The sequence below is a fragment of the Sus scrofa genome, chromosome X (assembly GCF_000003025.6).
Source record: "Sus scrofa isolate TJ Tabasco breed Duroc chromosome X, Sscrofa11.1, whole genome shotgun sequence".
In the NCBI taxonomy this organism is placed as follows: domain Eukaryota; kingdom Metazoa; phylum Chordata; class Mammalia; order Artiodactyla; family Suidae; genus Sus; species Sus scrofa.
Genome location: NC_010461.5, coordinates 114,825,443 through 114,851,995, shown reverse-complemented (window position 1 = coordinate 114,851,995; position 26,553 = coordinate 114,825,443). Strand labels below are relative to the sequence as shown.

General features: G+C 43.2%; 1 protein-coding gene and 1 pseudogene across 1 annotated transcript in view; one reads left to right on the top strand and one right to left on the bottom strand.

Moving 5' to 3' along the window:
• LOC100524542 overlaps positions 1-20,032 on the top strand; it is a 34,777-nt pseudogene extending 14,745 nt beyond the window's left edge.
• LOC110257749 (protein transport protein SEC31-like) overlaps positions 1-26,553 on the bottom strand; it is a 450,026-nt gene that overhangs the window by 174,010 nt on the left and 249,463 nt on the right. The gene's annotated exons all lie outside the window — the stretch shown is intronic.

Here is a 26,553-nt window from a genome sequence, read left to right as displayed (position 1 = left end):
GGGTGAAGGAACTTGTTGCCTCTTCTGTCAGTCCTGTATAGCTCAGCCTCAGGCTCTCTATCAGCGTGTGTGTGTGTGTGTGTGTGTGTGTGTGTGTGTGTGTGTGTGTGTGTGTGTGTGTGATGCATCCTGCAACACAAATATCCCCCAGTACAAATACTCCCCAAGATTCAACATCTAGTAGTAAAAAAGATGGCTGATCAGCCATCAAGCGTCCACCAAGGGCAGGCAGCTGGAACAAGTGGTCCCTGGAAGCCCAGCGACAGGGCTTTTTGCTGGAGCGGGGAAAGCAGCGTGAAATTGGCACGGTGTCAAGGGGTGAGGGAAAGGAGGACAGAACCAGAGCCCTAACTAGCAGTTTTGGCGCCCGGGGCAAGCAGCGTGAAACTCGCCTTGTCTTCAGTGGAAGCTGCTCTGGGCAGGGGGAGGGTAGCTCTGTGCACAAAAGGTCCCCTGGCTGGTGCGCTCCCAGCCCTTGACCTCGGGCCTCTCACTCCATCCATCTCCACGACTGCCAAGGGGGCTGGCCTGGGGCCAGGGTGAGGCGTCCAACAGAGACCAGAGAGGTGGTGGGAGAAAAATGTGGTGCCCTCTAAATTTCTGTGCCCCAGTGACCCCACCCTAGCCAGGGCTCTGGAAAGAACAGAACAGAATGTCGAGTCGGGAAGGGAGGTGAGAGAAGGCAGAGGGGAACCGACTGGAAGATTAGGGAGAGGTCAGGGGGCCATCAGTCACGGCGAAAGATAGAAAGTTTTGGTAACTGGAAGGCATTTCAGAGTCCAAGGGCTGCGAGGTGGAGCAGGCAACTGCGAGTGACAGCAGTGGCTGAGGAAGTTGACAGAAGGTCCGAATCACGAGGTCAAAGAGGTCAGTGAATCGGAAGCGCTATTATTTGATTCCGCAAGCTCTGATTGAGCACCTACTACGTGCCAGGCTCTGGGTCAGGCACTTGGGGTACAGTGGTGACCAAGACATGGTTCTCACCCTGATTCAGTTATGAGGGGCTAGTGGGGAGACGGGTGAAAGACCAGCCGACAAGTGCAATGCGAGGTGGCGGTCCTCCACGGCCCACCTGGGTGCTTCAGACCTGGCTCTCAGGCTTGAGAAACTTTCGGTTTACAGAGATGGATCTACTGCGAGGAAGAAAGATAAAGTCAAGGTCAGGGAACAAGTTCAGGCAAGTAGGCGTGGAACTCAGGAGAAGGAATGATCCACCTGGATTCTGAGGGAGAGGGTGGGAGAAGAAAACCAAGAAGGGTTTCAGGAAGGCGTGTGGTGCTGAGCAGGGCTTAGAAGATGGACGTGGGATGAGGAGAGAACTTAGGCTGGAGGGACACGTGGCAGCAGAGCTGCACAGGAGGTACTGGGGGAAGGGGGAGGAACCGGGTGTGTCTAGAGGTGAAGCTGCTCGTGGTGTTAGCAGTGCTGGGAAAGGGGGAGAGGTGAGCGTTAGTAGTGACTAGAGGAGTTCTCGTCCTGGCGCAGTGGAAATGAATCTGACTAGCGTCCATGAGGACGCAGGTTCGATCCCTGGCCTTGCTCTGTGGGTTAAGGATCCGGTGTTGCCATGAGCCGTGGTGTAGGTCGAAGACGCGGCTCAGATCCTGCGTTGCTGTGGCTGTGGTGTAGGCCGGCAGCTATAGCTCCGATTCGACCCCTAGCCTGGGAACCTCCATATGCCAAAAGTGTGGCCCTGAAAAGACAGAAAAAAAAAAAGTGATGAGAAATGTGATTGGAAGGGTCGCTTGTGATCAGAGGACAGTCTTCAGAGTTCAGTCAGGGTCCTTTAAGCAGTGAAGACACAAATGGGATTCTTCTTTTTTAAAGAAGGAAATGACGTGATTTTGTCTGTAGTTTAGAAGGCATTTCTTGGTGCGAGGTCTAGTTAATGGCAGTGAGAGAGGAGAAGCAGAGGGTTCTGTCTAGAAGCTACTGTAGAGGTTCAAGCGCAAGCGCAGGTCCAGATGTCGGACAACGAGGAAGGCAAGGGAAGGGGGGGGTGTGTGTGCTGGAGACGGGGCTCACGGGACTCATCGGCCAGAGCAACACGGGAGCAACTAGAGAAGGCAGGTCCGTGCCACACCCTTCTTTCCAGCTCAACGTTTCATCAGTGGAAGCCACCTTCCTCATTTAAATACATAAGAAATCACAGAGAGATAAATAGACGCAGCAACATTGAAAACAAGCAACTTACCCAAACATCAGCCAGAGCCCTGGCAGAACTGTCCTTAAGCAAAGCATCAGTGGCTTCTGAGCAGTATAGCTGGGCCAGGAAGGAAGAAAGTTGTGACTAAAAATAATAATTCTTGGAGTTCCAGTTGTGGCTCAGCAATAATGAACCCAACTAGTATCTAGGACGACACGAGCTCAATCCCTGGCCTCTCTCAGTGGATTGAGGATCCAGCATCGCTGTGAGCTGTGGTGTAGGTCGAAGACCTGCCTCAGATCCACCGTTGCTGTGGCTGTGGTGTAGGCCAGCAGCTGTGGTTCTGACTGGACCCCTAGCCTGGGAACCTCCATATGTCACAGGTATGGCCCTAAAAAGAAAAAAACAAACAAAAAAAAAAAAAACCTCATCACAAGAAAAAAATTTGGTAACTATGTGTGGTGAGGAATAGCATAGGGAACTATATTCAATATCCTGTGATAAAGCATGACGGAAAAGAATCCCTTTTCAAAAACAAATGTAAAGACAATGCAAAAAAATAATACTTAATATGTATTGAGCTTGTTTTGTTTTGGCCACGCCTGAAGCATGTGGAAGTTCCTAGGCCAGGGATCGAACCTGAGCCACTGCTGAAACACGGGATCCTTAACCCACCACGACACAGGAACTTCCTTGAACTTGTTCATTGTGCTAACACCCAGGGAGGTGTTTTACATGAAATATCCCACTTAATCTTTCTAATAATCTCATGTAGTAGGTACTATTATGTCCACTTCCCAAGGAGAAAACAGGCTCGGTGAGGTTTTGTTCACACAGGTTTAGATCACACAGTGAGTACGTGGTTACTAGAGATTTGAACTCAGGGCCACGTGCCACCAAGATTGCTTTGGAAATGAGCCTCCTGAGCTATGACATCAGAAACAAGGATCCACCTCCAAGCAGAAGAGGGCCAAGAACCCTCTCTCTGAATTAGCCGAGGCTTCTTTCCCCCACACACTTGTTCCACGTAAAAGCCAGAGCCATAATTCCCAGGGGACAGGCACCAAATGAACCAAGAACCTATTAGAAATCATAAGAACTTCAAGAATTCAGAAACCAAGTTAATATCTAAAAATCAAGAGCTTCCTTATCTATCAGACTATCTTGTTAGAAAATAGTAAGGATGAATCCCATTTCCAGAAGCAACGATACATTCAAAACAACTAAGAATAATCTTAAGAAATGTGTGTAAGAAATGGGCTATGAAGAAAATGATAATATAAGCAAGGAGTCCACAACCATAAAGAAGAGTGGAAATGCTGAATTCCGGAGAACCAATCTTAGTAATCAATGGAGGAAATGACGATTTTTTTTCTTTTTTACAGTCACACCTGCAGTACATGGAAGTTCCCAGGCCAGGGGTCAAATCAGAGCTGCAGGTGAGGCTTAACGCCGCAGCCACGGCAATGCCAGATCTGAGCTGCATCTGCGACCTATGCTGCAGCTTGTGGCAATCTGGGATCCTTAACTCACTGAGAGAGGCCAGGGATCGAACTTGCATCCTCGGGGACACCATGTCGGGTTCTCAACCTGCTGAGCCACAACAGGAATTCCAGAAATTACGATTGTTCTGTGACCTTTAAACATTTTTGTCAAAACAAGAAAAATGCTCTTAGTGTCCATTCCATTATAAATACAAGGGAATGAAAAAATTATAAAAGCACTAGTTATTTAGTACACTGTCATTTCAACATTAGAAACATTGAGAATGAAAGGGTTGTATTCGTAGAAAGCTTGTCAACGTTGGTTTTAACAGTACTTGCCTTCTCATATAATACATGCGAGCCTAATTTATATGCCTTGATGAATCATCATACACTTATTTAAGTGTTGGATTTAATATTTTTTCCTTCGTGTTTTCAGTGTGAAGTATCTCCAAGAGTTTCTTCAATGTGAAGGTTTTTGCTGGCATCCCTGTCTCTGGGGTATCTTCATCCCTTTCATCACAACAACTTTCATAACAACATTTATGTTCATGATTTCACCCTCACTGAATTCCTTGGATCGCATTTCTAGGATCTCTCGAATTGCAGCAGTGACAAAATTCCCACAGTTGGCTATTTCTTTAACTTCATTTCTATTCAGTTCTAATTTCACTTCCAGCAATATCACTGTTTGTTTCTTTGCTGCCCCTTCATCTTTGTTGGCTGATTGCTCTTTTATTATCTATTTGTGTAAAATGTTATGGAATTTATCCCCGAGAAACAAGGAGACAGCAGGACTATGCGTTCTGCGCGCAGTGGCCAATCACCAAGAAACTCTGAAAGGAGTGATGTGGTTGCTCACTCATCACTCCATGCCTGTTATTTACGTAGTGAAAGTGGACTGAAGAGACAGTACCGAAGTTTGTGCTTTATGCAATTACCCATAGCTAATACACCATGGTGACTGAAATTCCAGCTGTGTTGCTGGAGCTGATGTTATCTTAAAGCTATGTGTCATGTGCTGTTCTAAGTTCCTCTTTACATGTGTTAATGCACCTTATGCATAAACCCAATGAAGTAGGTACTGTAAGTATCCCCATTTGATAGACAAAGAAACTGTAGCACAGAAAGATTAAGTAACTTTCTTTCTTTCTTTTTTTTTTTTTGTCTTTTTGCTATTTCTTTGGGCCGCTCCCGCGGCATATGGAGGTTCCCAGGCTAGGGGTCGAATCGGAGCTGTAGCCACTGGCCTACGCCAGAGCCACAGCAACGCGGGATCCGAGCCATGTCTGCAACCTACACCACAGCTCACGGCAACGCCGGATCCTTAACCCACCGAGCAAGGGCAGAGACCGAACCCGCAACCTCATGGTTCCTAGTCGGATTCATTAACCACTGCGCCACGACGGGAACTCCCTTTCTTTCTTTCTTTCTTTCTTTCTTTCTTTCTTTCTTTCTTTCTTTCTTTCTTTCTTTCTTTTTTTTTGCTTTGCTTTTTAGGGCCGCACCTGTGGCATATGGAGGTTCTCAGGCTAGGGGTTGAATCAGAGCTACAACTGCCAGCCTATACCACAGCCACAGCAACCCGGGATCCAAGCTGCATCTGCAACCCACACCACAGCTCATGGCAATGCCGGATCCTTAACCCACTGAGCAAGGCCTGGGATTGAACCTTCGTCCTCATGGATGCTAGTCAGATTCATTAACCACTGAGCCATGACGGGAACTCCTAAGTAACTTTCTAAGTCACATAGCTAGGAAGTACCAATGCCAGAAAGTGAACTCAAGCAGTCTGACTCCCAAGGCTGATCACTTTACAAAAATCGTATGCTGCCTCATACACCACAGTGCCGAGATGTTTTTTTCCTCATAATAAGTTACAAGGTTAATGCTATTTGCAAAAGCATCCCGGCAGGATTTTTGCAAATAGAACTTGAAAGATTCTAAGTTTATTTGTAAAGCAATGGGCTAGAGAAACTAATGATTCTTATATTATAACACGATTTAAAGCTACAGTAATTAAAGCAATACTGTTCCAGAGCTAGAGTGGAAAGATAGATCAAAGTAATTCAGGAAGCAGCCCAGAAAAAGAGCGTCGTATCTTTAAATGTTTTTTAAGTATAAGAGTAAGTTGAACCTCAAATCAGAGAGAAAATGAAATGTATTGTACAAATGGTATTGGGTGAATTGCTTAACTATGGTAAAAGAAAGTTAGATTCCTTCTTCATATTTCACACCCAAATAAAATTTGGTGGTTTAGAGAGTTAATGTAGAAAATGAAAGCATAAACGCATAAATAAAAGTGAATATTTCAAATGCCTTGAATCTCGAGAAGGACTTTATTAACATAAAAGCAATAGAAAAAACCAAAAGGAGAAAAGCATAATAGAGTCAAACATATTCAAATTGAAAACTTTTGTAGGTCAAACGTGCCATGAACAAAATTCAAAAACCAACCTCAAACTAAGATTTTTGTTTTGAAACAACATAACAAAGTGTTGATAGGTATTCTGATTATGTGAGTAGATCGTAAAAAGTAGTAGGGAAAATGTACAGCTCAATAGAAAAAAAAAAAGGAAAAGACCATAAATAGATGCTATACAAATGAAATATAAAACCTAATCAAGATATCTAAAATGTTAAACACTACCTGTAATAATAAAATACAAATTAAAATAGTATACGTTTTTTGACCTAGCAATTAGAAAGACTGTGTGTGTGTGTGTGTGTGTGTGTGTGTGTGTGTGTGTGTGTTTTATTATAACATCCACATTTGGTGAGGGTGGAATGAAACAATGAACCTTAGTCCTACTGCTGGGAGTACACATGGATACATCTGTCCTGGGAAACAGTCTATCAAATTTTTTTTTGGACGCGGGCAGGCAGCATGCAAAAGTTCCCTGGTCAGGGATCAAACCCACGCCACAGCAGTGACATTGCTGAGTCTTTAACCACTAGGCCACCAGGGAACTCCTATTGAATAACTTTAATTCACAATTTTATTTGCTAATTTATCTTCTGGGAATCCCTTTTAAGAATACTAGTGTTGTTTATAATATTGCAAAACTGTTCACAACAGGACAGCTAAGACTAACATAGTTAAAATGTGACACAGTCTTTCAATTGCACAGAGTAATGCTGCTATTTTCAAAGAATGTCTATGGAATGGAGAAAAGCTCAAATACATTAAGCAAAAATCAGAGAGAGGGAGTTCCCGTCGTGGCCCAGTGGTTAACGAATCCGACTAGGAACCATGAGGTTGCGGGTTCGGTCCCTGCCCTTGCTCGGTGGGTTAACGATCCAGTGCTGCCATGAGCTGTGGTGTAGGTTGCAGACGCAGCTCGGATCCCGCGTTGCTGTGGCTCTGGCATAGGCCAGGGGCTATAGCTCCGATTCGACCCCTAGCCTGGGAACCTCCATGTGCCGCGGGAGCGGCCCAAGAAATAGCAGAAAAGACAAAAAAAAAAAAAAATCAGAGAGAGGGCATTCAAATTTATACACTATGATCCCAATTTTAAGATAAAAGTGAGTATTTGCATAGAAAAAATGATGGAAATATAACCAAATGTTATTCCTGGGTGATAGGACTATAGATTACTTTCATTTTCTTTTTAACTTTCTGCATTTTACAACTTCTCTAAAACAGACATGTATTATGTTTTTAATTTTAAAGAGTCAGAAATATAATCTCAATGAGTTTCCCTGCATCCATCCATCCATTCATCCATCCATCTACTCATCCTCCTTTTCCTCTCTTTCCTTCAGATCTTAAAGAAACCTGTATTCCTTCTCCTGTCCCAGGTTTACTTCCATTGTTGCCAAGGTCAATTACAGCTGACGCTTGAATAGCATGAGTTTGAACTATGCAGGTCAGAACTTTTTGCTATGAGTGTATCCTACAGCATCACACGATCCACAGCTGGTTGGATCCACAGATGTGGAACCACGGATATGAGGGTCCACTGTAAAGTTATATGGATTTTCCACTGTGCAGGGGTCAGTGTCCCGAACCTCTGCCTTGTTCAAGGGTCAACAGTAATTATCTCCTTTTTAAAGCTCTGTCTCTTTCCCTTCTCATGGGCTCCTTTCTCTCCACCCTTACACAGGATCACATTCCTACTAGCTCCAAATCACTCTCTTAAAAGCCCCTCGCTCATTTTGCCACCCTCTCCTTCCACTAAGAACAGCTTTTAAGTATGATCTACATTTACTTCCTCTGCCTCTTTACCAACTACTCCTTAAACCTTCACCATCTACCTTTCAAATCAATTACTCTACGGACATGCGCTCCTAAAAATCACCGCTTCTAACTGCCCATTCCAAGTGCTTCCTATCGGACCTTAACATCGCCACCCGCTAGGCAGCACTTGTCAGGGTCCATCAGGCTCTCTTCCAGGAAACCATAGCTGTGGTGACAGACATTGCCCCTTTCTACTTCCAGCTCCCGCCCCCACCTCTCCCAACACTTTTCTTTTTTTCTGGCTCTCCTTCCTCCACCTCTCTCGGACCTTACCTCTGCCCTAAATTTGAGGCTTAAATTGCCAAGTCTCTGCTCAACTTTTACCACCCCCATGCCCAGCACTGGACATGTGTGGACAGTCAAATATCTCACCCCAAACCTACTCTTCTTCCGGGCTTGTCTGTTTCTATAAATGGTACCACCTAAGTTCCCCCTCAAAATGCTTTGAGAAGGAGACTGCCTTTTTCACACCCATTGCCAAAGCCCCAGCTCAGGCTCTTGTCATTTTTTTCCGGGAGAGGTGAAGAAGGCTGCATCCCACATCTTCGCATTAAACTGATTTTTTTGGACGGGAAGGACCTCCTCCCTGGCGGTAGGAACGGAGAATGGGAGGTTTCCCATTAACCCCTGCAAGCCCCTTATTAGAAATGCAGCACAAACACTGCAGAACTCTTCCAGGATATATTCTCTTGCTTAGATTTATTTAAAAGACAGCCCACAGTTTCAGGAAGCCTATCCCTGAGATGGGATGTCAGAAACAGAATGCTAGGGGATCAGAGCAATTTTGGTCCAGAGGCAGAGAGGAACAACCCTCAAGTCAATGTCAGAGTTCATGAGGTAACCCAGAGATGGGTTATACTACAACCAGTGGGACATCAGGAGAGCTCCCATTTTAGCTAGAAAGTCTTACTAACTAGAACTTAAGCTTTGAAACGTATTGTTTAAGCTTGATGCATACTCTGCGTCTTTAGCAGTCTTGGGCAAAACCATGGTCTCTGCGCTCTAGCGAAAGTTCCACTTCACAGCAATTGCAATGTTCTTCCTCAGCAAGGGGGCTTGCCTTGACCACACGCTGACAGCTGCAGTCACCAGCAAGAGACCTAACAATGATTATTTCTGTCTTTAGGGCTACACAGAAAAGAAGGTCTCTCTCTCCTTTGGGCCCCCCCTAAAAGAACTTGGGTAACCTCAAATGGGTATTGTGAGGATAAAGGAAACAAGGCATGCAAAGCACTTAGCCCAGTGCCTGGCACATAGTAGGCCTATAATAAAGGGGGTAGCTATTACATTTGCCCTCTTGACATTTATCTGTTCTATTGTATATGCACTATGTCTGCCTTTTGTGACCCTACTTTGGGTCCTGGAAGGCAGTAACTGTGCCTTAGCTCCCTTAGCACCTAAATGGCCCTTAATAAAGGATTAACCAGAACTTATCCTTGTAGACAATACTCATGTGTTTTGGAAGTTCCAACTTGTCTTACTTTGCAGAATCTAGGCTGAGAGAGTCCGTGGTCCCCTGGGATGGACCCCTCCTACTGGTTGCCAGATCTGCTCCTGTGTGTCTCTCCTGTCCAGGACATGCTCATAGTCCCCTGTAGCTGTGCCTCATTGAGTATCTGTGCACTGGGCACTTTCACAGACACATTCATCTCTGCTTTGTCTCTCTAATGCTTAGAAGTCCTTGGCACACTAGAGGACACACAATGTATTATCCCGAGTAGCTTTTCTTTATTTTTATTATATCAATCTATTACTGGGTTAGTAGTGTTATTTCTGTGAGTTATTTTAGAATAACTTTTAAATAGTTTAGTACTTTTAATAATTTATGTTATCACAAAAATATGAAAAATACCTATTCTGTGCCACCTGTTGAACAAAAAAAGTGAAGCCCTCTACACATTACTTGAAGAAGTTTCACCTTACATGGAAAAGTAAAATTTTGATTCATTTGAATCCTAACAACTAAGCCTTTGGTCAATCAGCTCCTGTCCATTCTAAGCTTTGGAGGTAAGGGGAAAGCAGAAAAGACCAAGAGAAAAAACCTCGAGGTCATGTCAGGAATTTCTTTAAAAAGCAGGCCTTACATATAAAATATGGGACTTCTAGCTAAATGTGAAGTTCAGATACACAACGAATTTTTTCTTAGTATAAGTATGTCCCAAATATTGCATAAAACATACTTAAACAATTATTTGTAATTTCTCCAAAATTCACATTAAACTAGGTTCCCTGTATTTTTATTTGCTAAATCTGGCAACCCTACTAAAAACTTGTGTTTCACACGACACTTGGGGGATCAAGTTAAAGCCCTGAGGATTTCCTGTATACACAGTTGGCATTCAATAAATGTTTGTTGAACTGATTACATAATGGTGATTATTAGTAGTTACTTTTTGATCACTGAGTTATTTAAATGCGTGAAAAAGGACTGATGTCAACTTAGAAAGAATTCTGACAATAAAGCAGCCACAAAAAGGGAGTTTCCAATTAACCCTCTAGTAACCAAATAGGAAAAGCTCACGCATTTGAGAGGAGAGCACCTCATGATGCTGTTGGCAGGCACTTAAAACTTATCCTGACTTGTATATGAAAGGTTTCTAATTTTTTTGGCTTGGTGCTTGAATATCACAACGTGTGTGTGTGTGTGTGTGTGTGTGTGTGTGTGTGGACGTGGGGGGATGGTTAGAGGCAGGGGGCAGGAGAGGCAAGACAAGAAATGTAAGGCCAATGAATGGAAAACAAAACACTTGAAAACTTTTCTTCCTGCTACATTTCATGGAGAGTTAATGGCTTTTTTAAAGTACTTTCAAAATCAGAATTAGCCAGCGCAGAGTAGCAGGCACAAATATGGCCTCTAGTGTTCTATTAATGACGGGATCAAACGAAGAAGCTCTTCTACATGCTCTTTATGAAAGAGCAGGAGAACCAATGCGATGTTTCGTTTCTTGGAGGAAACTGAAAAAAAAAATAATCCCATATTACCACAATACAGCATGAGTTCAATGCAAATGGAAAAGACTGGTGGCTTATTAATAGGCTCTCCCTGTAGCAAGCTGGCCTTCCCGGCTTCAGTTTGAAATTGATTATTTTAATACAGAATTCCTGAATGAAAGAGGTTCTTGGCCTTTTCCTGGGCTGTTGAATAATGTATGTGGGAGAAAGCAAATAGCAGCAGAGGGTCTCAGCTGCGGGAACAATGGCGCACACCCAGAGCTGAGGGGGCACGTTAGTTTATCATCGCCTTGTCAATCCTCCTAGCCTGGGAATCGCGGGGCAGCCTGGAAAGCAGCAGCTGCCCGACGTGTGGTGAACTGACCGGGGCACTTTAAAGAGACGACTCCATTTACCCATCTGAAAACAAGATATTGATTTTCCTCCAGCTTTGGAGAGAAAAGAGCCGTCCCGAAAATATATGGAGACCACCATTTATCCAGGCTCCTCCCCCAACAATCACACCACCCCAACTGCTTTCTTGGCTTCCTCTCCACAAAGTTCCATTTTTTTCCCTCCTTCACCTGGGGTGCGCAGAAAGCCACCCTCCTTTTCTGCCTTCTGTGAACACACCGCTCAGAGTCCTTTTAAGCTGACACTGGAAAAGGGCGTAATGACAGGCATCTGGGGACATACTTTAGGAATTAGAATCAATTTTTTCCATCTGCGTGGAAATAACATATTTCAGTAAACTTCAGGCTGGCGCTTTACAGCTCTCTTGTCTCAAGCTGTGTGCATCTTACTTAAGTCGTTGGGGCAAAACTTGTCACATCCTAGAACAATGACATCCTTCGGCTCCTTAGATGTCTTTTGCCATGGTTTTTTTTTTCCCCATCACCCATAAAAGCCTAGAAGATCTTAGGACACAGATCAGGTGAAAAAAAATGAAGCTTGTTTTGCCATAAGAAGCATCCATAAGCACTCCTTAGACCCACCAGAGTTTAAACTCAGCGTGCTGAGGGCAAGGGGAGAAATGTGTCTCTGAATTGAAGGCCCCGGAAGGCCAAGCTCCTTGGGAGGTGACTTGACTACTCCACAGGCTTCAAGAGCCTGGAAGCGTGTTATCTGAGGTCAAACTCAATTTCTTTAATGGCTCGTATCCTCACGTGCTCAAAGTCCTGCCTGACTGAGGAGACCGGATGCTTGACGCGGACACCTTTCTCTAGAGAGGGAAAAGGAATGGGTAAGTAGGCGAGGGTCCAGTCCTCACCAAGACTCAGTCACCAAAAAGAGAAGTTAGGCAGGGACTGCCAATCCTGGATTTTCCATATGGTATTTTTTTTCTGGAAAATTCCTTGTCCCATCACCACTATGGGAAGTCTCATAAAAATCTAGGGGAGACCAAGGAAAAGGATGGAGTGGGGATGGAATAAAAAGAGAGGGGAAAAACAGCTCTTGAAAAGCAAAGAGGAAAAGCCATCCCTGGTTGCTGTGAAGGTAGGTCAGAGATGGCAAGGGGCGGCCTTAACCCTGTGTGTTTAGGCACCAGGATCCAGAAATGTGAGCTGAAGCCTGCGAGCGAGCGGCCCCAGTGGTTGAGCTCTCTGTTATGCTAAACAAGCACCGGAGGTGGACTGGCCCAACCATCTGCTAGAGACATGCATAAATCGAGGGAAGGTACAGCATGTGTATGATGCAGAGTACATGGGAAAAAGCAAAAGCGCGTCATTAAAAAGCAGCAGAAAGCAACTGGAGAGCAGAATGCGGTGGGCAGAGAGTAGCGTTCCAATTATTATTAATGTTAATAACCACACGCGGGGAACTCCGGGTTCTCTGGTTATTCAGCAGACAGGATGTCTCCGGCAGTGTGGGGGTAGGGAGGGCCAGCTTAGCCCCTGGAAGCTGCAGCACTGATCTGATTTCATGACACTTTCCCCACCTGGACAAGTACTGGATAGTGTGGAGCTCTCCTTTCCAGAGCTGACTTTTCCTAGCAGAGCATTAACCTCCTTTTCAGTATGGGAAAGTAAAGATGGAGAGGCCAAAAATCCACCCTGACCCAAGCCCTGTTACCATTTTTACTTACGTCTGTCTAGTGTTCTTGTGTCAGTCTTCTTTCCTGTCCTTACTATTCTTACACGCTATTGTCCTTCCTCTGAACATATAGGCAGTTTCAAATGATGGCGCAGTGTTTGAAATTGCTCATTTCAAACTTTTGGTGGAATTTAAAATTATTTTTATATTTTAGGATAACCTAATAAGCCTTGACAATTTGGGGACATCCTTATTCTGAAGGCAGGAAGGGGAGGAGGGACAGAGCAGAAATTGGGATGGGGAGTCACTAGCCCAAAAGAAGAGAGCATCAGCCATCTGGGGCTGCGACCACCTGCATCTGGGGCTCCAAACTGGCAGCCCATCCCAATCCTCAGATGAGCCTCGTATTACACTCCTTATCGTATGATACTCCTCTGACTTTTCCCATTTCCATCTCTGCCTGGCCCCAGAAGGCATTTATATTTACGACCCCTTGGTGTGATTTTTAAGATATTCTGAAAGCCCTCACTTCCTCCACAGAAGACTCCAAACCAAAGGTTCTTAACTGTGGGCATTTCTTTTCTCCATAGGGGATATTTGGCAATGCCTAGAGATATTTTTAGTTGTCATCACTAAGAAGGAGGTTGTTGCACTACCAGCATCTAGTGCTAGATGCTAGTAGTAAAAAGCCAGAGATGCTTTTAAATATGATACAATGCACAAGAAAGTCCCCCACACCAATTATCCAGCCCAAAATGTTAAGAGTGCTGAGACTGAAAGACTCTGCTCTAAAGCAGGGCTGAGACTTGCACCATTAGGGTTTCCTGCCTTAGGATTTTGGTCCCTTGGAAAATGCATATCCCACTGAGAGCAATGTTCTAGGCTGCTGGCCCTTTATATCTGAATATGAAGGAAGGATCTGTGAATGGGATTGGACGGAGGTTACATGAGGGAAGAATAGGAAAAACAGAATTTGGAGGACCTCAAAAACAGGCTCTAGTGGTAGACTTTCTCCATTAAACAATCAAGATGATTCCACATCAAATTTCTCTTAGTACCACCACCATTAATAATCACACACCACTATCTAGGGTTGATTACTTCCTCTTGAAAGGCACTGTACTCACTGCTTTACACGCATGATCTCATGCATCCTCACAACAATCCTATGAAACAGATGAGGAAACTGAGGCTCAGAGATATTAAGTAGCCAGCTCAAAGTCACACATCTAATGAGTGGTAGAACTGGAACTTGGAACCTTGCCTTACCGACTCCAGAGATCAAGTTCTTAGCCAAGAGAAAATGTCAACATTTATTGAAAATTTACCCTGAGTTAAATTCCCATTTCTTTACCATTAGCCATCACAAAATACTGTGTGGGATATATTATTATCACCCCCGTCAAACAAGTGAAGAAACTGAGGATTAGACTAACATTACATCTACCCAACTTCCTAAGTCTACAGTCAAAGGATAAAAGTTCAGTCCCTCAGGCTCTTACTTACATTGGAGGTAGTGATATGGAATGGACAAAGCACTGAACTTAGACCAGATGACACACTTTGAAGTCCTGGCTGAGCCACAGTCTTAATGGGTGACCTCAGTCAAGTCCCTGGAACCAGAGCCCCTGCACAACTCTCAAGGAGATGCCTGGTTTTCTATAGTTAGCTTTGATATATTTAGAGGAAGTGCCTCTGCCCAAAGATAGAGCAATGAAGAAACCTGGTTGGTCTAGTGAAGGCACTTTCAGTCAAAAGGGATGAACCAGAAAAACTGAGGGAGCTCTATCTCAAAAGGCGGACATGAGATCTTAATGGCTTCCAAGATAGAAGCATACTCAATAATCTTGATTCTGTTCCCACAACCTTCACATGCTGTTATCAAAATCTGAGCATCTTTCAAAGTCAACTCCTTCTACTAACAATGCCCAATAAAATCCTGATTTTCTAAAATGTAAAGTGATGATGCTACCTGAATCTTAGAATAATGCTATCTGGGGGTCTGAGTAAGATTTTGCATGTTTTGGTAATGAGAATATCCTCTAGATCTTTTTACCAAACCTATCAGGGCTTCTTCAGTCAGTTCAGGCTGAAGATAAATTGAATTGTAATGGACTGTCTTTTAGATGATTCAACAAAGTCGTTTGGCAGCTCATCATAGTAATTGCCAAACCCAAATTTGCAAAGATATAACATCACCAGAGTTCCCGTTGTGGCTCAGAGAAAACGAATCTGGCTAGTATCCCTGAGGATGCAGGTTCAATCCCTGGCCTAACTCAGTGGGTTAAGGATCTGGCGTTGCTGTGAGCTGTGGTGTAGGTCACAGACGTGGCTTAGATCTGGCGAAGCTGTGGCTGTGGTGTAGGCCAGCAGCTGCAGCTCTGATTTGACCTGTAGCCTAGGAACTTCCATATGCTGTGCAGCCCTAAAGAGTAAAAAACAAACCAAAAAAAAAAAGGAAAAAAAAGATATAACATCTCTGAAATGAATAAATCATAAAAGTGTTGAAACTATGAACTACCCTGACTTAGTACTTTTCACAATGTACAAGAGACTTCTAATATCATTGCATTTGCCTTAAATTTTTAAATTATCCTCCAGTGCCTCAGGGCAACTTGGTGCAGTTTGGTGATCACAAGTGTATAACGAAAATTATATGTTTCTCCAATTTCAAGCCTCATTCTTGTTTCCCATGGGTACCCAGTGTTAATATTTCTTGTATATAATTCCAGACAATTTCTATGCATAATCAAATGGAAATTCATTATACCTACTGTTCTGATCTCTGCCTTTTTTTTTTTTTTTTGCTTAATAAATCTGGATATAATTTGTTAGCATTACATACAATTCCTTGTGTTTTTTAATAGTTGCATGGTTTACGGTAATTTATATAAGATTTCTATTGATGTACATTTAGTTATTTAACATTAGCAACAGCGTTGTAATGAATATCCTTCTACATTTATCTTTGTCCACCTGCAGGATGAATTCTAGAAACAAAATTCCTGGGTGAGGTGTTATGTACATCTAAAATTTTGAGAGATATTACATTTGTTGTAATTAATTTCAATTAATTGCTACCCACAGACGCGTAAGGTTTAGGCAAAAGAGAGAAAACTTCCAGCTGGCATATGCTCCCAATGGCATGTTCCACAGAACATCAGGAGACAGAATGACCCAGGGTGGAGAGGCTACTTAAACAGGAATAGAAAAGACATACACTAGAGGACTCTAGCAAAGGATGGATTGATATTAGGAGTTTTTCTCTTGGGGTTTTTGTGGATAAAATGCAGAGAGCTTGTGTAATTCAGCAGAGGGAAGATCTAAATCGTCTGCTGGAGAGGATGTGGAGAAAAGGGAACCCTCCTGCACTGTTGGCGGGAATGCAAATTGGTGCAGCTGCTATAGAGAACAGCATGGAGTTTCCTTTAAAAACTAAAAACAGAGTTGCTGTATGATCCTGCAATCTCACTCCTGGGAATATATCTGGAGAAAATTCTAATTCAAAAAGATATATGCACCCCTATGCTTACTGCGGCACTATTACCATAGCCGAGACATGGAAACAATCTAAATGTCCGTTGACGGATGGATAAAGAGGATGTGGTACATATATAAAATGGAATATTACTCAGCCATAGACGCAGCCCTAAAAGACAAAAGATGAAAAAAATATGAAAAAGAATTATGGAAAAGAATACGAAAGTCTATAACTAAATCACTTTGCTGTACACCAGCAACTAACACAACATTGTAAATCAATTGTACTTCAATTTTTTTGGTCTTTTTTTGTCTTTTCAGGGCCACCCAGCAGCATATGGAGGTTCCCAGGCTAGGAGTCCAATCAGAGCTGTAGCCACTGGCCTACACCAGAGCCACAGCAATGCATAATCTGAGCTGCATCTGTGACCTACACCACAGCTCAGAGCAACTCAGGATCCTTAATCCACTGAGTGAGGCCAGGGATCGAACCCACATCCTCATGGGTGCTAGTCAAGTTTGTTAACTGCTGAGCCATGATGGGAACTACCCTGTACTTCGATTTAAAAAAAAAAAAGGAGTAAACCTTTGTTTTCACTTACTTCTACCTCTAAATAAAATTTAGCATCCTTTCAAGTATGAATGTGGCAATAATCCATAGTATGAACAGTACTTGTAACTCTTTCAGCAAAAGCAATCACACATATTTTCATTTCACTTACTGCTGCTGCAGATACCTTGAAATATATTTAACGCTAATAACTCCTTTTGAAAAATGGCAAATATTAGATCCACTGTTAGATCTGGTTATTTAATACATTAATAAAGATGCATACATAGTGTTATATCATAAGCTCTTTTTCAATATGATAAGTATTTCAATTTTATTTTGTGCCATCACATTAGTTATCAATCTGCATAACAAATGACCACAAACTTAGTGGTTTAAAACAACAGCTCCTGCTGTGGCACAGGAGGTTAAGGATCCGGGGTTGTCTCTCTGGCAGTGCAGGTTTGAACCCCAGTCCAGCATGGTGGGTTAAGGATCTAGTATTACTGCAGCTATGATATAAGTCAAAGCTGCGGCTCAGACTCAATCCCTGGCCTGGGAAATTCCATATGCTAAGGGTGCCATCAAAAAACAAAAACAAAAACAGGCATTTACGATCTCACAGCTTCTTGGGGTCAGGAATCTGACCTTGCTAGAGCCTCTGCTTCAAGATCTCACAAAGGCTGCAATCAAAGCATGAGCTAGGGCTGTGCTTGCATCTTGAGGCTCAGCTGGGGAAAGACTCATTTCTAAGCTCACATGGTTGTTGGCTGAATTCAGTTCTTTGCAGCCTGTTGGACTGAGGGTCTCAGTTTCTTGTCACTTTATCTTTGTCATTTGGAGCTGCCGTCAATTCTTTGAGAGTAACTGACAACATAGCTCTCTTCTATAGAGTAACTGAAAACAGAGCTGCTTGCTTCATCAAAGTCAGCAAGAGAGAGAATCTGCTCCCATGACAGATTTTTTTTTTTCTTTTTACGGCTGCACCAGCGGCATATGAAGGTTCCCAGGCTAGAGGTCAAGTCAGAGCCACAGCTGCCGGCCTACACCATAGCCACAGCAATGCCAGATCCAAGCCATGTCTGCGATCTACACCACAGCTCATGGCAATGCCGGTTCCTTAATCCACTAAGCAAGGCCAGGGATCAAACCCATGTCTTCATGGATACTAGTCGGGTTTGTTATTGCTGAGCCACAACAGGAACTCCAAAAGTTAAAATCTTATATAAGATTTCCATGGTACAACCACTATGGAAAACAGTATGGAGATAGCTTAGAAAACTATACATAGAACTACCATATGACCCGGCAATCCCACTCTTGGGCATATATTCGGACAAAACTTTCCTTGAAAAAGACACATGCACCCACATGTTCATTGCAGCACTATTCACAATAGCCAAGACATGGGAACAACCCAAATGTCCATCGATAGACGATTGGATTAGGAAGATGTGGTATATATACACAATGGAATACTCCTCAGCCACAAAAAGAACAAAATAATGCCATTTGCAGCACCATGGACGGAACGAGAGACTCTCATCCTGAGTGAAGTAAGTCAGAAAGAGGAAGACAAATACCATATGATATCACTTATATCTGGAATCTAATATACGACACAAACGAACCTTTCCACGGAAAAGAAAATCATGGACATGGAGAATAGACTTGTGGTTGCCAAGGGGGAGGGGGAGGGAGTGGGATGGATGGGGAACTTGGGGTTAACAGATGCAGACACTGGCATTGGAATGGATAGGCAATGAGATCCTGCTGTATAGCACTGGGAATTATGTCTGGTCACTTGTGATGGAGCCTGATGATGGGAGAAAAAAAATCTATACATGTATGTGTAACCGGGTCACCGTGCTGTACAGCAGAAAATTGGCAGAACACTGTAAACCAGCTATCATGAAAAAAAGAAAAATAAAAAAAGAAAAGAAACAGATATGGTGGCAGTGTCTGCCGGCGGGACAAGAAAGTCATCTCAATGAAGGTTCAATGCAAGAAACAGATATGGTTTCATCAACAGGAATGACACCAAGGAAGATGTATTTGTACAGCCGACTGCCATAAAGAAGAATACCCCGGGAAGTGCCTGGGCCGTGTAGGAGATGGAGAGACGGTGGAGTTTGATGTTGTTGAAGGAGAAGAGGGTGTGGAGGCAACAAACGTACAGGCCCTGGTGCAGTTCCAGTGCAAGGCAGCAAACAAGCAGCAAACGGTAACCATTAGAGACGCTATCCACGTCGCAGGGGTCCTCCAGGCAATTACCAGCAGAATTGCCAGACCAGTGAGAGTGGGAGAAAGAATGGGGGATCAGAGAGAGCTCCCAAAGGCCAGGCCCTACCGCAGGTGAAGGTTCCCACCTTACTACATGCAGCGACCGGATGGGTGTCGACCACAGTATTCCAACCTTCCCGTGCAGGGAGAAGTGATGGAGGGTGCTGACAACCAGGGTGCAGGAGAACAAGGGAGAGAGTGCGACACAATATGTATGAGGGCTATAGACCACAATTCCGCATGGGCCCTCCACGCCAAAGACAACCCAGAGAGGACGGCAATGAAGAAGATAAGGAAAAGCAAGGAGAAGAGACCCAGGGTCAGCAGCCACCTCAACGTTGGTACCGCTGCGACTCCAATAACCGGCGCGGACGCCCAGAAAACCCTAAGCCACCAGATGGCAAAGAGACAAAAGCAGACGAACCACCAGCTAAATAGTTACCTGCTCTCAAGGCTGAGCAGGGTGGAGCAAAGGCCATCTTACCATCTCTACCATCATCCAGTTTAGCTATCCAACAAGAAGAAATGAACATGAAATTCCAGCAATAAGAAATGAACAAAAGGTTGGCGCCAAAGACCTTAAGTGCTTGCTTTTTGCCTGTTGACCAGATAGCTAGAACTATATGCATTATCTATGCAGCATGGGGTTTTTATTATTTTTACCTAAAGATGTCTCTTTTTGGTAATGACAAACGTGTTTCTGTGTGTGTGTGTGTGTGTGTGTGTGTGTGTGTGTGTGTGTGTGTGTGTGTGTTTTAAGGTCTGATTTTTCTCAATACACCTTTAAAGGTTTTTAAATTGTTTCACATCTGGTCAAGTTGAGATTTTTAAGAACCTCATTTTTAATTTGTAATAAAAGTTTACAGCTTGATTTTTTCAAAAAAGTCAATAAACTGAAAGTACCTATTAATAAAGGTCTTAAATAATTGGCAAATAATAAAAATAAATAAAAAGTAAGTTTTGCACACACACACACACAAAAGATCTCCAGAGTGGTAGAGAGTGAGGAGTGCAGTGGACTCAAGTCCCAATAAACAACCATTATCTGGAGAAAAACTTTTATTTTTATTTATTTATTTATTTATTTTTTTGCTTTTTAGGGCCGCAGGTTTGGCATAGGGAGGTTCCCAGGCTAGGGATCCAGTCAGAGCTACCGGTGCCGGCCTACATCACAGCCACAGCAACGCCAGATCTGAGCCTTGTCTGTGACCTACACCACAGCTCAGGGCAACACCAGATCCCCAACCCGCTGAGCGAGACCAGGGATCAAACCTACCACCTCATGGATGCTAGTCAGATTCATTTCCACTGCGCCAGGACTGGAACTTCGAGAAAAACTTTGACATAATCATTTAAAGTCTGTTAATTGTCCTAAGGGCATACAACAAATAGAGAAAAATACTCTCAAGAAAATCTACTAAATCATGGTAAGAGCAGTGACTGTGGCATTTGAGCCACCCCTGCTCTGCCCTTCGGCCTCTACCAGCTCCAGTTTGGGAGAAACCACTCTACTCGACTCCTAGGCTAAGGCTACAGTTTCTCCCGGGGAGGGGCAGGCCCCACCTCTATGTTAGAAAAACCATTTTAGGCAAGTGTGGCAGAGACCCACCCCGCACTCAGCCAGGCACAGCCAGCTGAACAGACTGGGCCCTCCCCTCCCCAGTCCCAGTTCACTGGGAGGGTGGAGGTCTCACGTTGGGAGGAACAAGCAAGAAGGCTACAGGACCACCACCCTAGGGAACAGTGCAGATTGGTCTAGGAGGCCACTACCACCCGGATAGAAGAGCCACTGAAGAAAAGAAACACATTTAGCAAAGACATCACATCTACTTAGAGCTGTATGGTACATTTGTTACACTTGATAAAGCAATATTTGATACATTATTAACTGAAGTCATTACTTTACATTATGGTTCACTCTGTGTAGTTCCGTGCATTCTGACAAATGTATAATGTCATGTGTCCGCCATTCTAGTATCATATAGAATAATTTCACCACCACCCCCCAGAAATCCCTTATGCTCCATCTGTTCATCCCTCCTCCTCTCAAAGCCCTGGCAACAACTGATCTTTTTATTGTCTCTATAGTTTGCATATTACTAAGTGAAAGAAGCTGGTTGGGAAAGGCTGTATGATTCCAGTCATACCGCATTTGTCATTTATACCTCAATAAAGCCGGAAAATTATTTCTAAAAGACATCAAATCAGGCTCTCAGGGACGTGGCCAAAGAATCCACTTTTTTTTTTTTGTCTTTTTTTTTGTTGTTGTTGTTGTTGCTATTTCTTGGGCCGCTCCCGCGGCATATGGAGGTTCCCAGGCCAGGGGTTGAATCGGAGCTGTAGCCACCGGCCTACGCCAGAGCCACAGCAACGCAGGATCCGAGCCGCGTCTGCAACCTACACCACAGCTCACGGCAACGCCGGATCGTTAACCCACTGAGCAAGGGCAGGGACCGAACCCGCAACCTCATGGTTCCTAGTCGGATTCGTTAACCACTGCGCCACGACCGGAACTCCAGAGTCCACATTTTTAACAGCATCATCAGCAGATTCTTACGCACACTGACGTTTGAACTAGTGGTATATGCGCCCTAGCCCCAGCATCTGACAGATAGCTTTGAAATCTGGCTCTGAAACTTTCTAGCTGAGTAAATATGGGCAAGTTATTTCATCTCCCAACCCCCGCCCCAAGCTTTAATGCTCTCATCTGTAAAATGGGTATATCAATAATGCCTACCTCATAGAGTGGTTTGGTGATTTTTTTTTTTTTTTTGGCTGCACATGAGGCATATGGAAATTCCCAGGCCAAGGCTCAAACCTGCACCACAGCAGTGACCTAAGCCACTACAGTGACAATGTCAGATCCTGAACTCACTGCACCACAGGAGAACTCCAAGTGGTTTGATAATTAAATGAGCTAAGATGTAAAGCCCCTATCACTGTGCCTAGCACTCAGTAAATGGTAACTATTTTTATAAAGTACACAGATTCCATCTGGTTTTCCATTCTTTTGTTCTCACAGTTCCCAATAATTGTTGGCTATTATGATCAGAGGTTAATGGAGCCCACTGAGAGGCAGCGTGGTGTAGTAAAGTGAGCACAGGATCGGAATTCAAATCCCGGCTCTGCCCTTTCAGGCTATAATCACAAATGATTCACAATCTGTGCGCTTCAGCTTCCTCATCTGTAAGATGAGGATAAAAACAGTACCTTACCTCCCAGAGATACGAGAATCAAATGCAACAGTACATTTAAAGAACATGGCATGCAGTAAGTCCTTATTAGACAATCCCCAAATCTGTCTGTGCACTCATGCTTCCTGATCTTTCGCTATAGTGATCGAAATGATTGCGTAGGAATGATACTGGTAGGGCCTATGAAAAATTCTTTTAGAAGCCTAGTTTAGTCATTTCTACCCAATTCAGATGAATATTTTGCTGTGTATAATTCCCTGAATGAAAACTTGGATCCTTTTACTACATGGTCCTATCTACCCATGATTTCTGTGTTTGCAAATCTCACCATAAGCTTGCTTTCTTTTCTTTTTCTTTTTAGGGCCACATCTGCAGCATATGGAAGTTCCCAGGCTAGGGGTCAAGTCGGAGCTGTGGCTCTCGACCTATGCCACAACCACAGCAATACTGGATCTGAGCCACATCTATAACCTACGCTGCAGCTCGAAACAACGCCAGACCCCTACCTCACTAAGCAAGGCCAGGGATCGAACCCACATCCTCACAGACACTATGCTGGGGTCTTAACCCACTGAGATAAAACAAGAACTCCTGTTTTTAAAAAGATGAGAGTTTGTGGTTGATGATTATCATTGTATCTGCTGTTCTGATTAGTAAAAGCTAAACTTGTTCCTACTCCAGAATTTCAGAATGATCCAAGCTTCCATGAAACCATAGGAGCAGGAACCATGAGGCTGCGGGTTCAATCCCTGGCCTCACTCAGTGGGTTAAGGATCCCGTGTTGCCGTGAGCTGTGGCTCAGATCTGCGACCTACACCACAGCTCACAGCAACGCCAGATCCTTAACCCACTAAGCGAGGCCATGGGTCCAACCCACAACCTCATGGTTCCTAGTCGGATTCGTTTCCGCCGCGCCACGACAGGAATTCCACATTTTGTAAATCTTCGATTCTTCAGAATTGCCAGTTACCTGACCAGGCAGACTTAGGCATGATCATCCTGTCAGAACGGGCAGCAGGACACTTAGGTGAGGGCCAATTCACTTTGGCCCAGACTGTCAGGGTACTGAACATGTTGAGGGAAGAGCAATTATCTCTACACATTTAGCTTATCAAGACTAGAGTTCAGTTGTTCCCACTGTGGCTCAGTGGGTTAAGAACCCAACTAGTATCCATGAGGATGCAGGTTCGAGCCCTGGTCTCGCTCAGTGGGTTAAGGATCCAGCATTGCTGTGAACAGTGCTGTAGGTTGCAAACGCTGCCCGGATCCTGCGTTGCTGTGGCTGTGGCATAGGCCGGCAGCTGTAGCTCTGATTTGACCCCTAGCTGGGGAACCTCCATATGCTGTGGGTGCGGCCCTAGACAAACAAACAAAGACTAGAGTTCAGTCATGAGTGCTTTGGAATGATACTAGACAGTCAGCATCTATCCAAGAGAATTGGGGAGATGTGTATTCAAGTCCGTGCAACACAAAGCAGTATCTCGTTAAATGTGATTTGGATGGAAGGGGGAGTTGGAAAGTGTATCAGTCTCTCCAGGAGCAAGTGGATTTTGAAAAACATTTAAGATACCTATAGTTTTTGTAATACAAATTTAAAGCAAATGAAGATCCACAGTATATTACTGATTGGGGCAATATGCAGATAATAGAATAAGAAAGTACGATTGGGGCCATGCATTGAAATAGGTCAAGAAGCCCTTGGTAAAGGGTTAAGCACATAGGTTTAGATTCTGAAAGTCATTCTATGCAGTCAATAGATATTTGTTGAGCATGTATTATATGCCAGACACTGTTCTTGACCTTGGAGAGACAGCAGTGAATAAGGCAGATGACACCTACCTTAGGCAAGATAGTTAACTTCTCTAAATCTCAGTGTTCTCATCCTTGAGACAGGAAAAATATTTATTACCCCTCTCTCATAGGATTACTGTGATCATTAGAGGAGGGCAAAGCATATAAGGTGTTTTGCATCGTCTGCCGAAGAGTAGACACATAATAAATTAAATAATTAGCCTGTTGAGAGGCTAAGCGGGTCATCGACTTGGCTCTGAAAGACGTATAAGGTTTTGATAGGCAGAGACAAAAGGAAGACGTTCAAGTAGAGAGAAGAGCATTTATTAAAGTCACTCATGCAAAGAAACTTTTTGAGTGTCTATAACTTTGGCATTCATAGGCATATTTCATTTACATGAATTCAGCAACACATGCTAGGAGAGAAATAGTATGGGCAAATCCTTCTACTATTACACTCAATGAATATATACCCTGAATCTAGTGTGAGATAATAGGCATGAATCTGTTCTTCTGTCTCCTAGGGTGAATGCATCACTTTGCTGACTGTCATTCTTTTGTTTAAAGATATCTGTTTTTCATATTGTATGGCTAACTACAAGTGCAACCCAACTACTTAAACTAGGGTCAAACAAAAAGAACAACCCAGCGATCTGCATCCACACTGGAAAAAAGGCTGGCCATGCTGGACTTTCTGAGAGAAGGATGTCATTCTCCAATGCTTTTCTACATTGTCCCCTCAAAATCCTCTTTTTGTCTCAGTTCTAAAAGTTTGCTGTGGTTCATACTAAGTTTTAATACATATGTAAGGTTCATATTACCCAACTTTTAGTTTTTGTGTTTTAATCATTTTATTCTACAATAACGTTAATTTGGATAGATTCTTATTTAATAGTTGGCCCCAGACTCAGGCTGTTCTTTTCTAAAGTAAGTTCTGAACAATTTAGAATTGTTTGAGTTTGCTTTGAGCACACTTGCAGACTGCAATCTTTGTGGTAATACATAACATACATATTCCATGTTTAAAAACTAGATTTTAATTAAAATTATAGCACAGCGATTATAAAGACAAAGAACAACTTGAGTTACTTCAGCTCTGATTCTATGTAATCACTTGTTTTGATTGATGCCTCAATCAGTGAAACAAAGTATGCAATTTGAAGAGTAAAATTTGTGGGGAGAGTTCCTGTTGTAGCTCAGCAGGTTAAGAACCCAACTAGTACCCATGAGGACATGGGTTCAACCCCTGGCCTTGCTCGTTGCGTTAAGGACCCAGCGTTGCCATGAGCTGTGGTGTAGGCTGTAGACGTGGCTCAGATATGGCATTGCCGTGGCTGTGGTGTAGTCCAGAATCTGCAGCTCCGATGCGACCCCTAGCCTGGGAACTTCCATATGCCTCAGGTGGGGCCCTAAAATGACAAAAAAAAAAAAATTTGTGGGGGTGTAGTGAAACGTTTACTACATTTGAAAATAAATATTTCACTGAATTTTGAACAGTATCTTTAAACATGAAATGTATCATTTAATTGTTCCTTATTTTAATACTTCACAAAAATCAAACTAATAAAATCTTACATCAGTTGTATAATTGCAATTGCCTGAACTTTACATTTTGCACCTGTTTTAATTGTTCTTAAAATGTCCTTATTTTTTACTAGGATACATAAAACGCTCTATAAAAGAAAATTACACTGTATTTTCTTTCTGATTATAATTATTTGTTTTATTTCATGCACATTACTAAAATACAATTCAGTGAATACACTCAAAGTTGAATTATGCATGTTAAATGGTTAATTGCACATTAAATGGTTGAAGTGTACGGCACATGGAAAATATCTTAATACAACTGTGATAAAAAATTATGCCTCTCCAGGTGAGAAATTTGCCAATTGCACCATGGGAAGAAGACATCTTAGCGTCTAAAATCCTTTGTAGTTTATCCCTAGGCGTTGCGCTTTTTGTTTTCATTTTTATTTTGAACAGCTTTATTGAGGTGTAATTGACTTACAACAAACTACCCATATTTGCGCGATTCGATAAGTTTCAACATCCATATACATCTGGTAAACCACCACCTCAGCTTTCAATAGTGAACATATCTGTTCACAATCCTCCAAAATTTCATTATGCCCTGGGGAATCCCTCCTTCCCCCTCCCTGTCATCCCCAGGTAACCACTGAACTGTATTCCCTCAGCATAGATGAGTTTACATTTGCTAGAGTTTTACATAAATGGCATCCCAGAGCGTGTACGCTTTTGTGTCTACGGTCTTTCACCGAGCATAGCTTCAGAGTCATCCACGTTGTGGTGTTTATCAAAAGTGCATTCGTTGTGACTGCTGACTAGTATGCCACATTTCCCCCATACACCACTTGTCCATTTACCTGTCGATGAGCAGGCAGTTGCTTCCTTCAGCT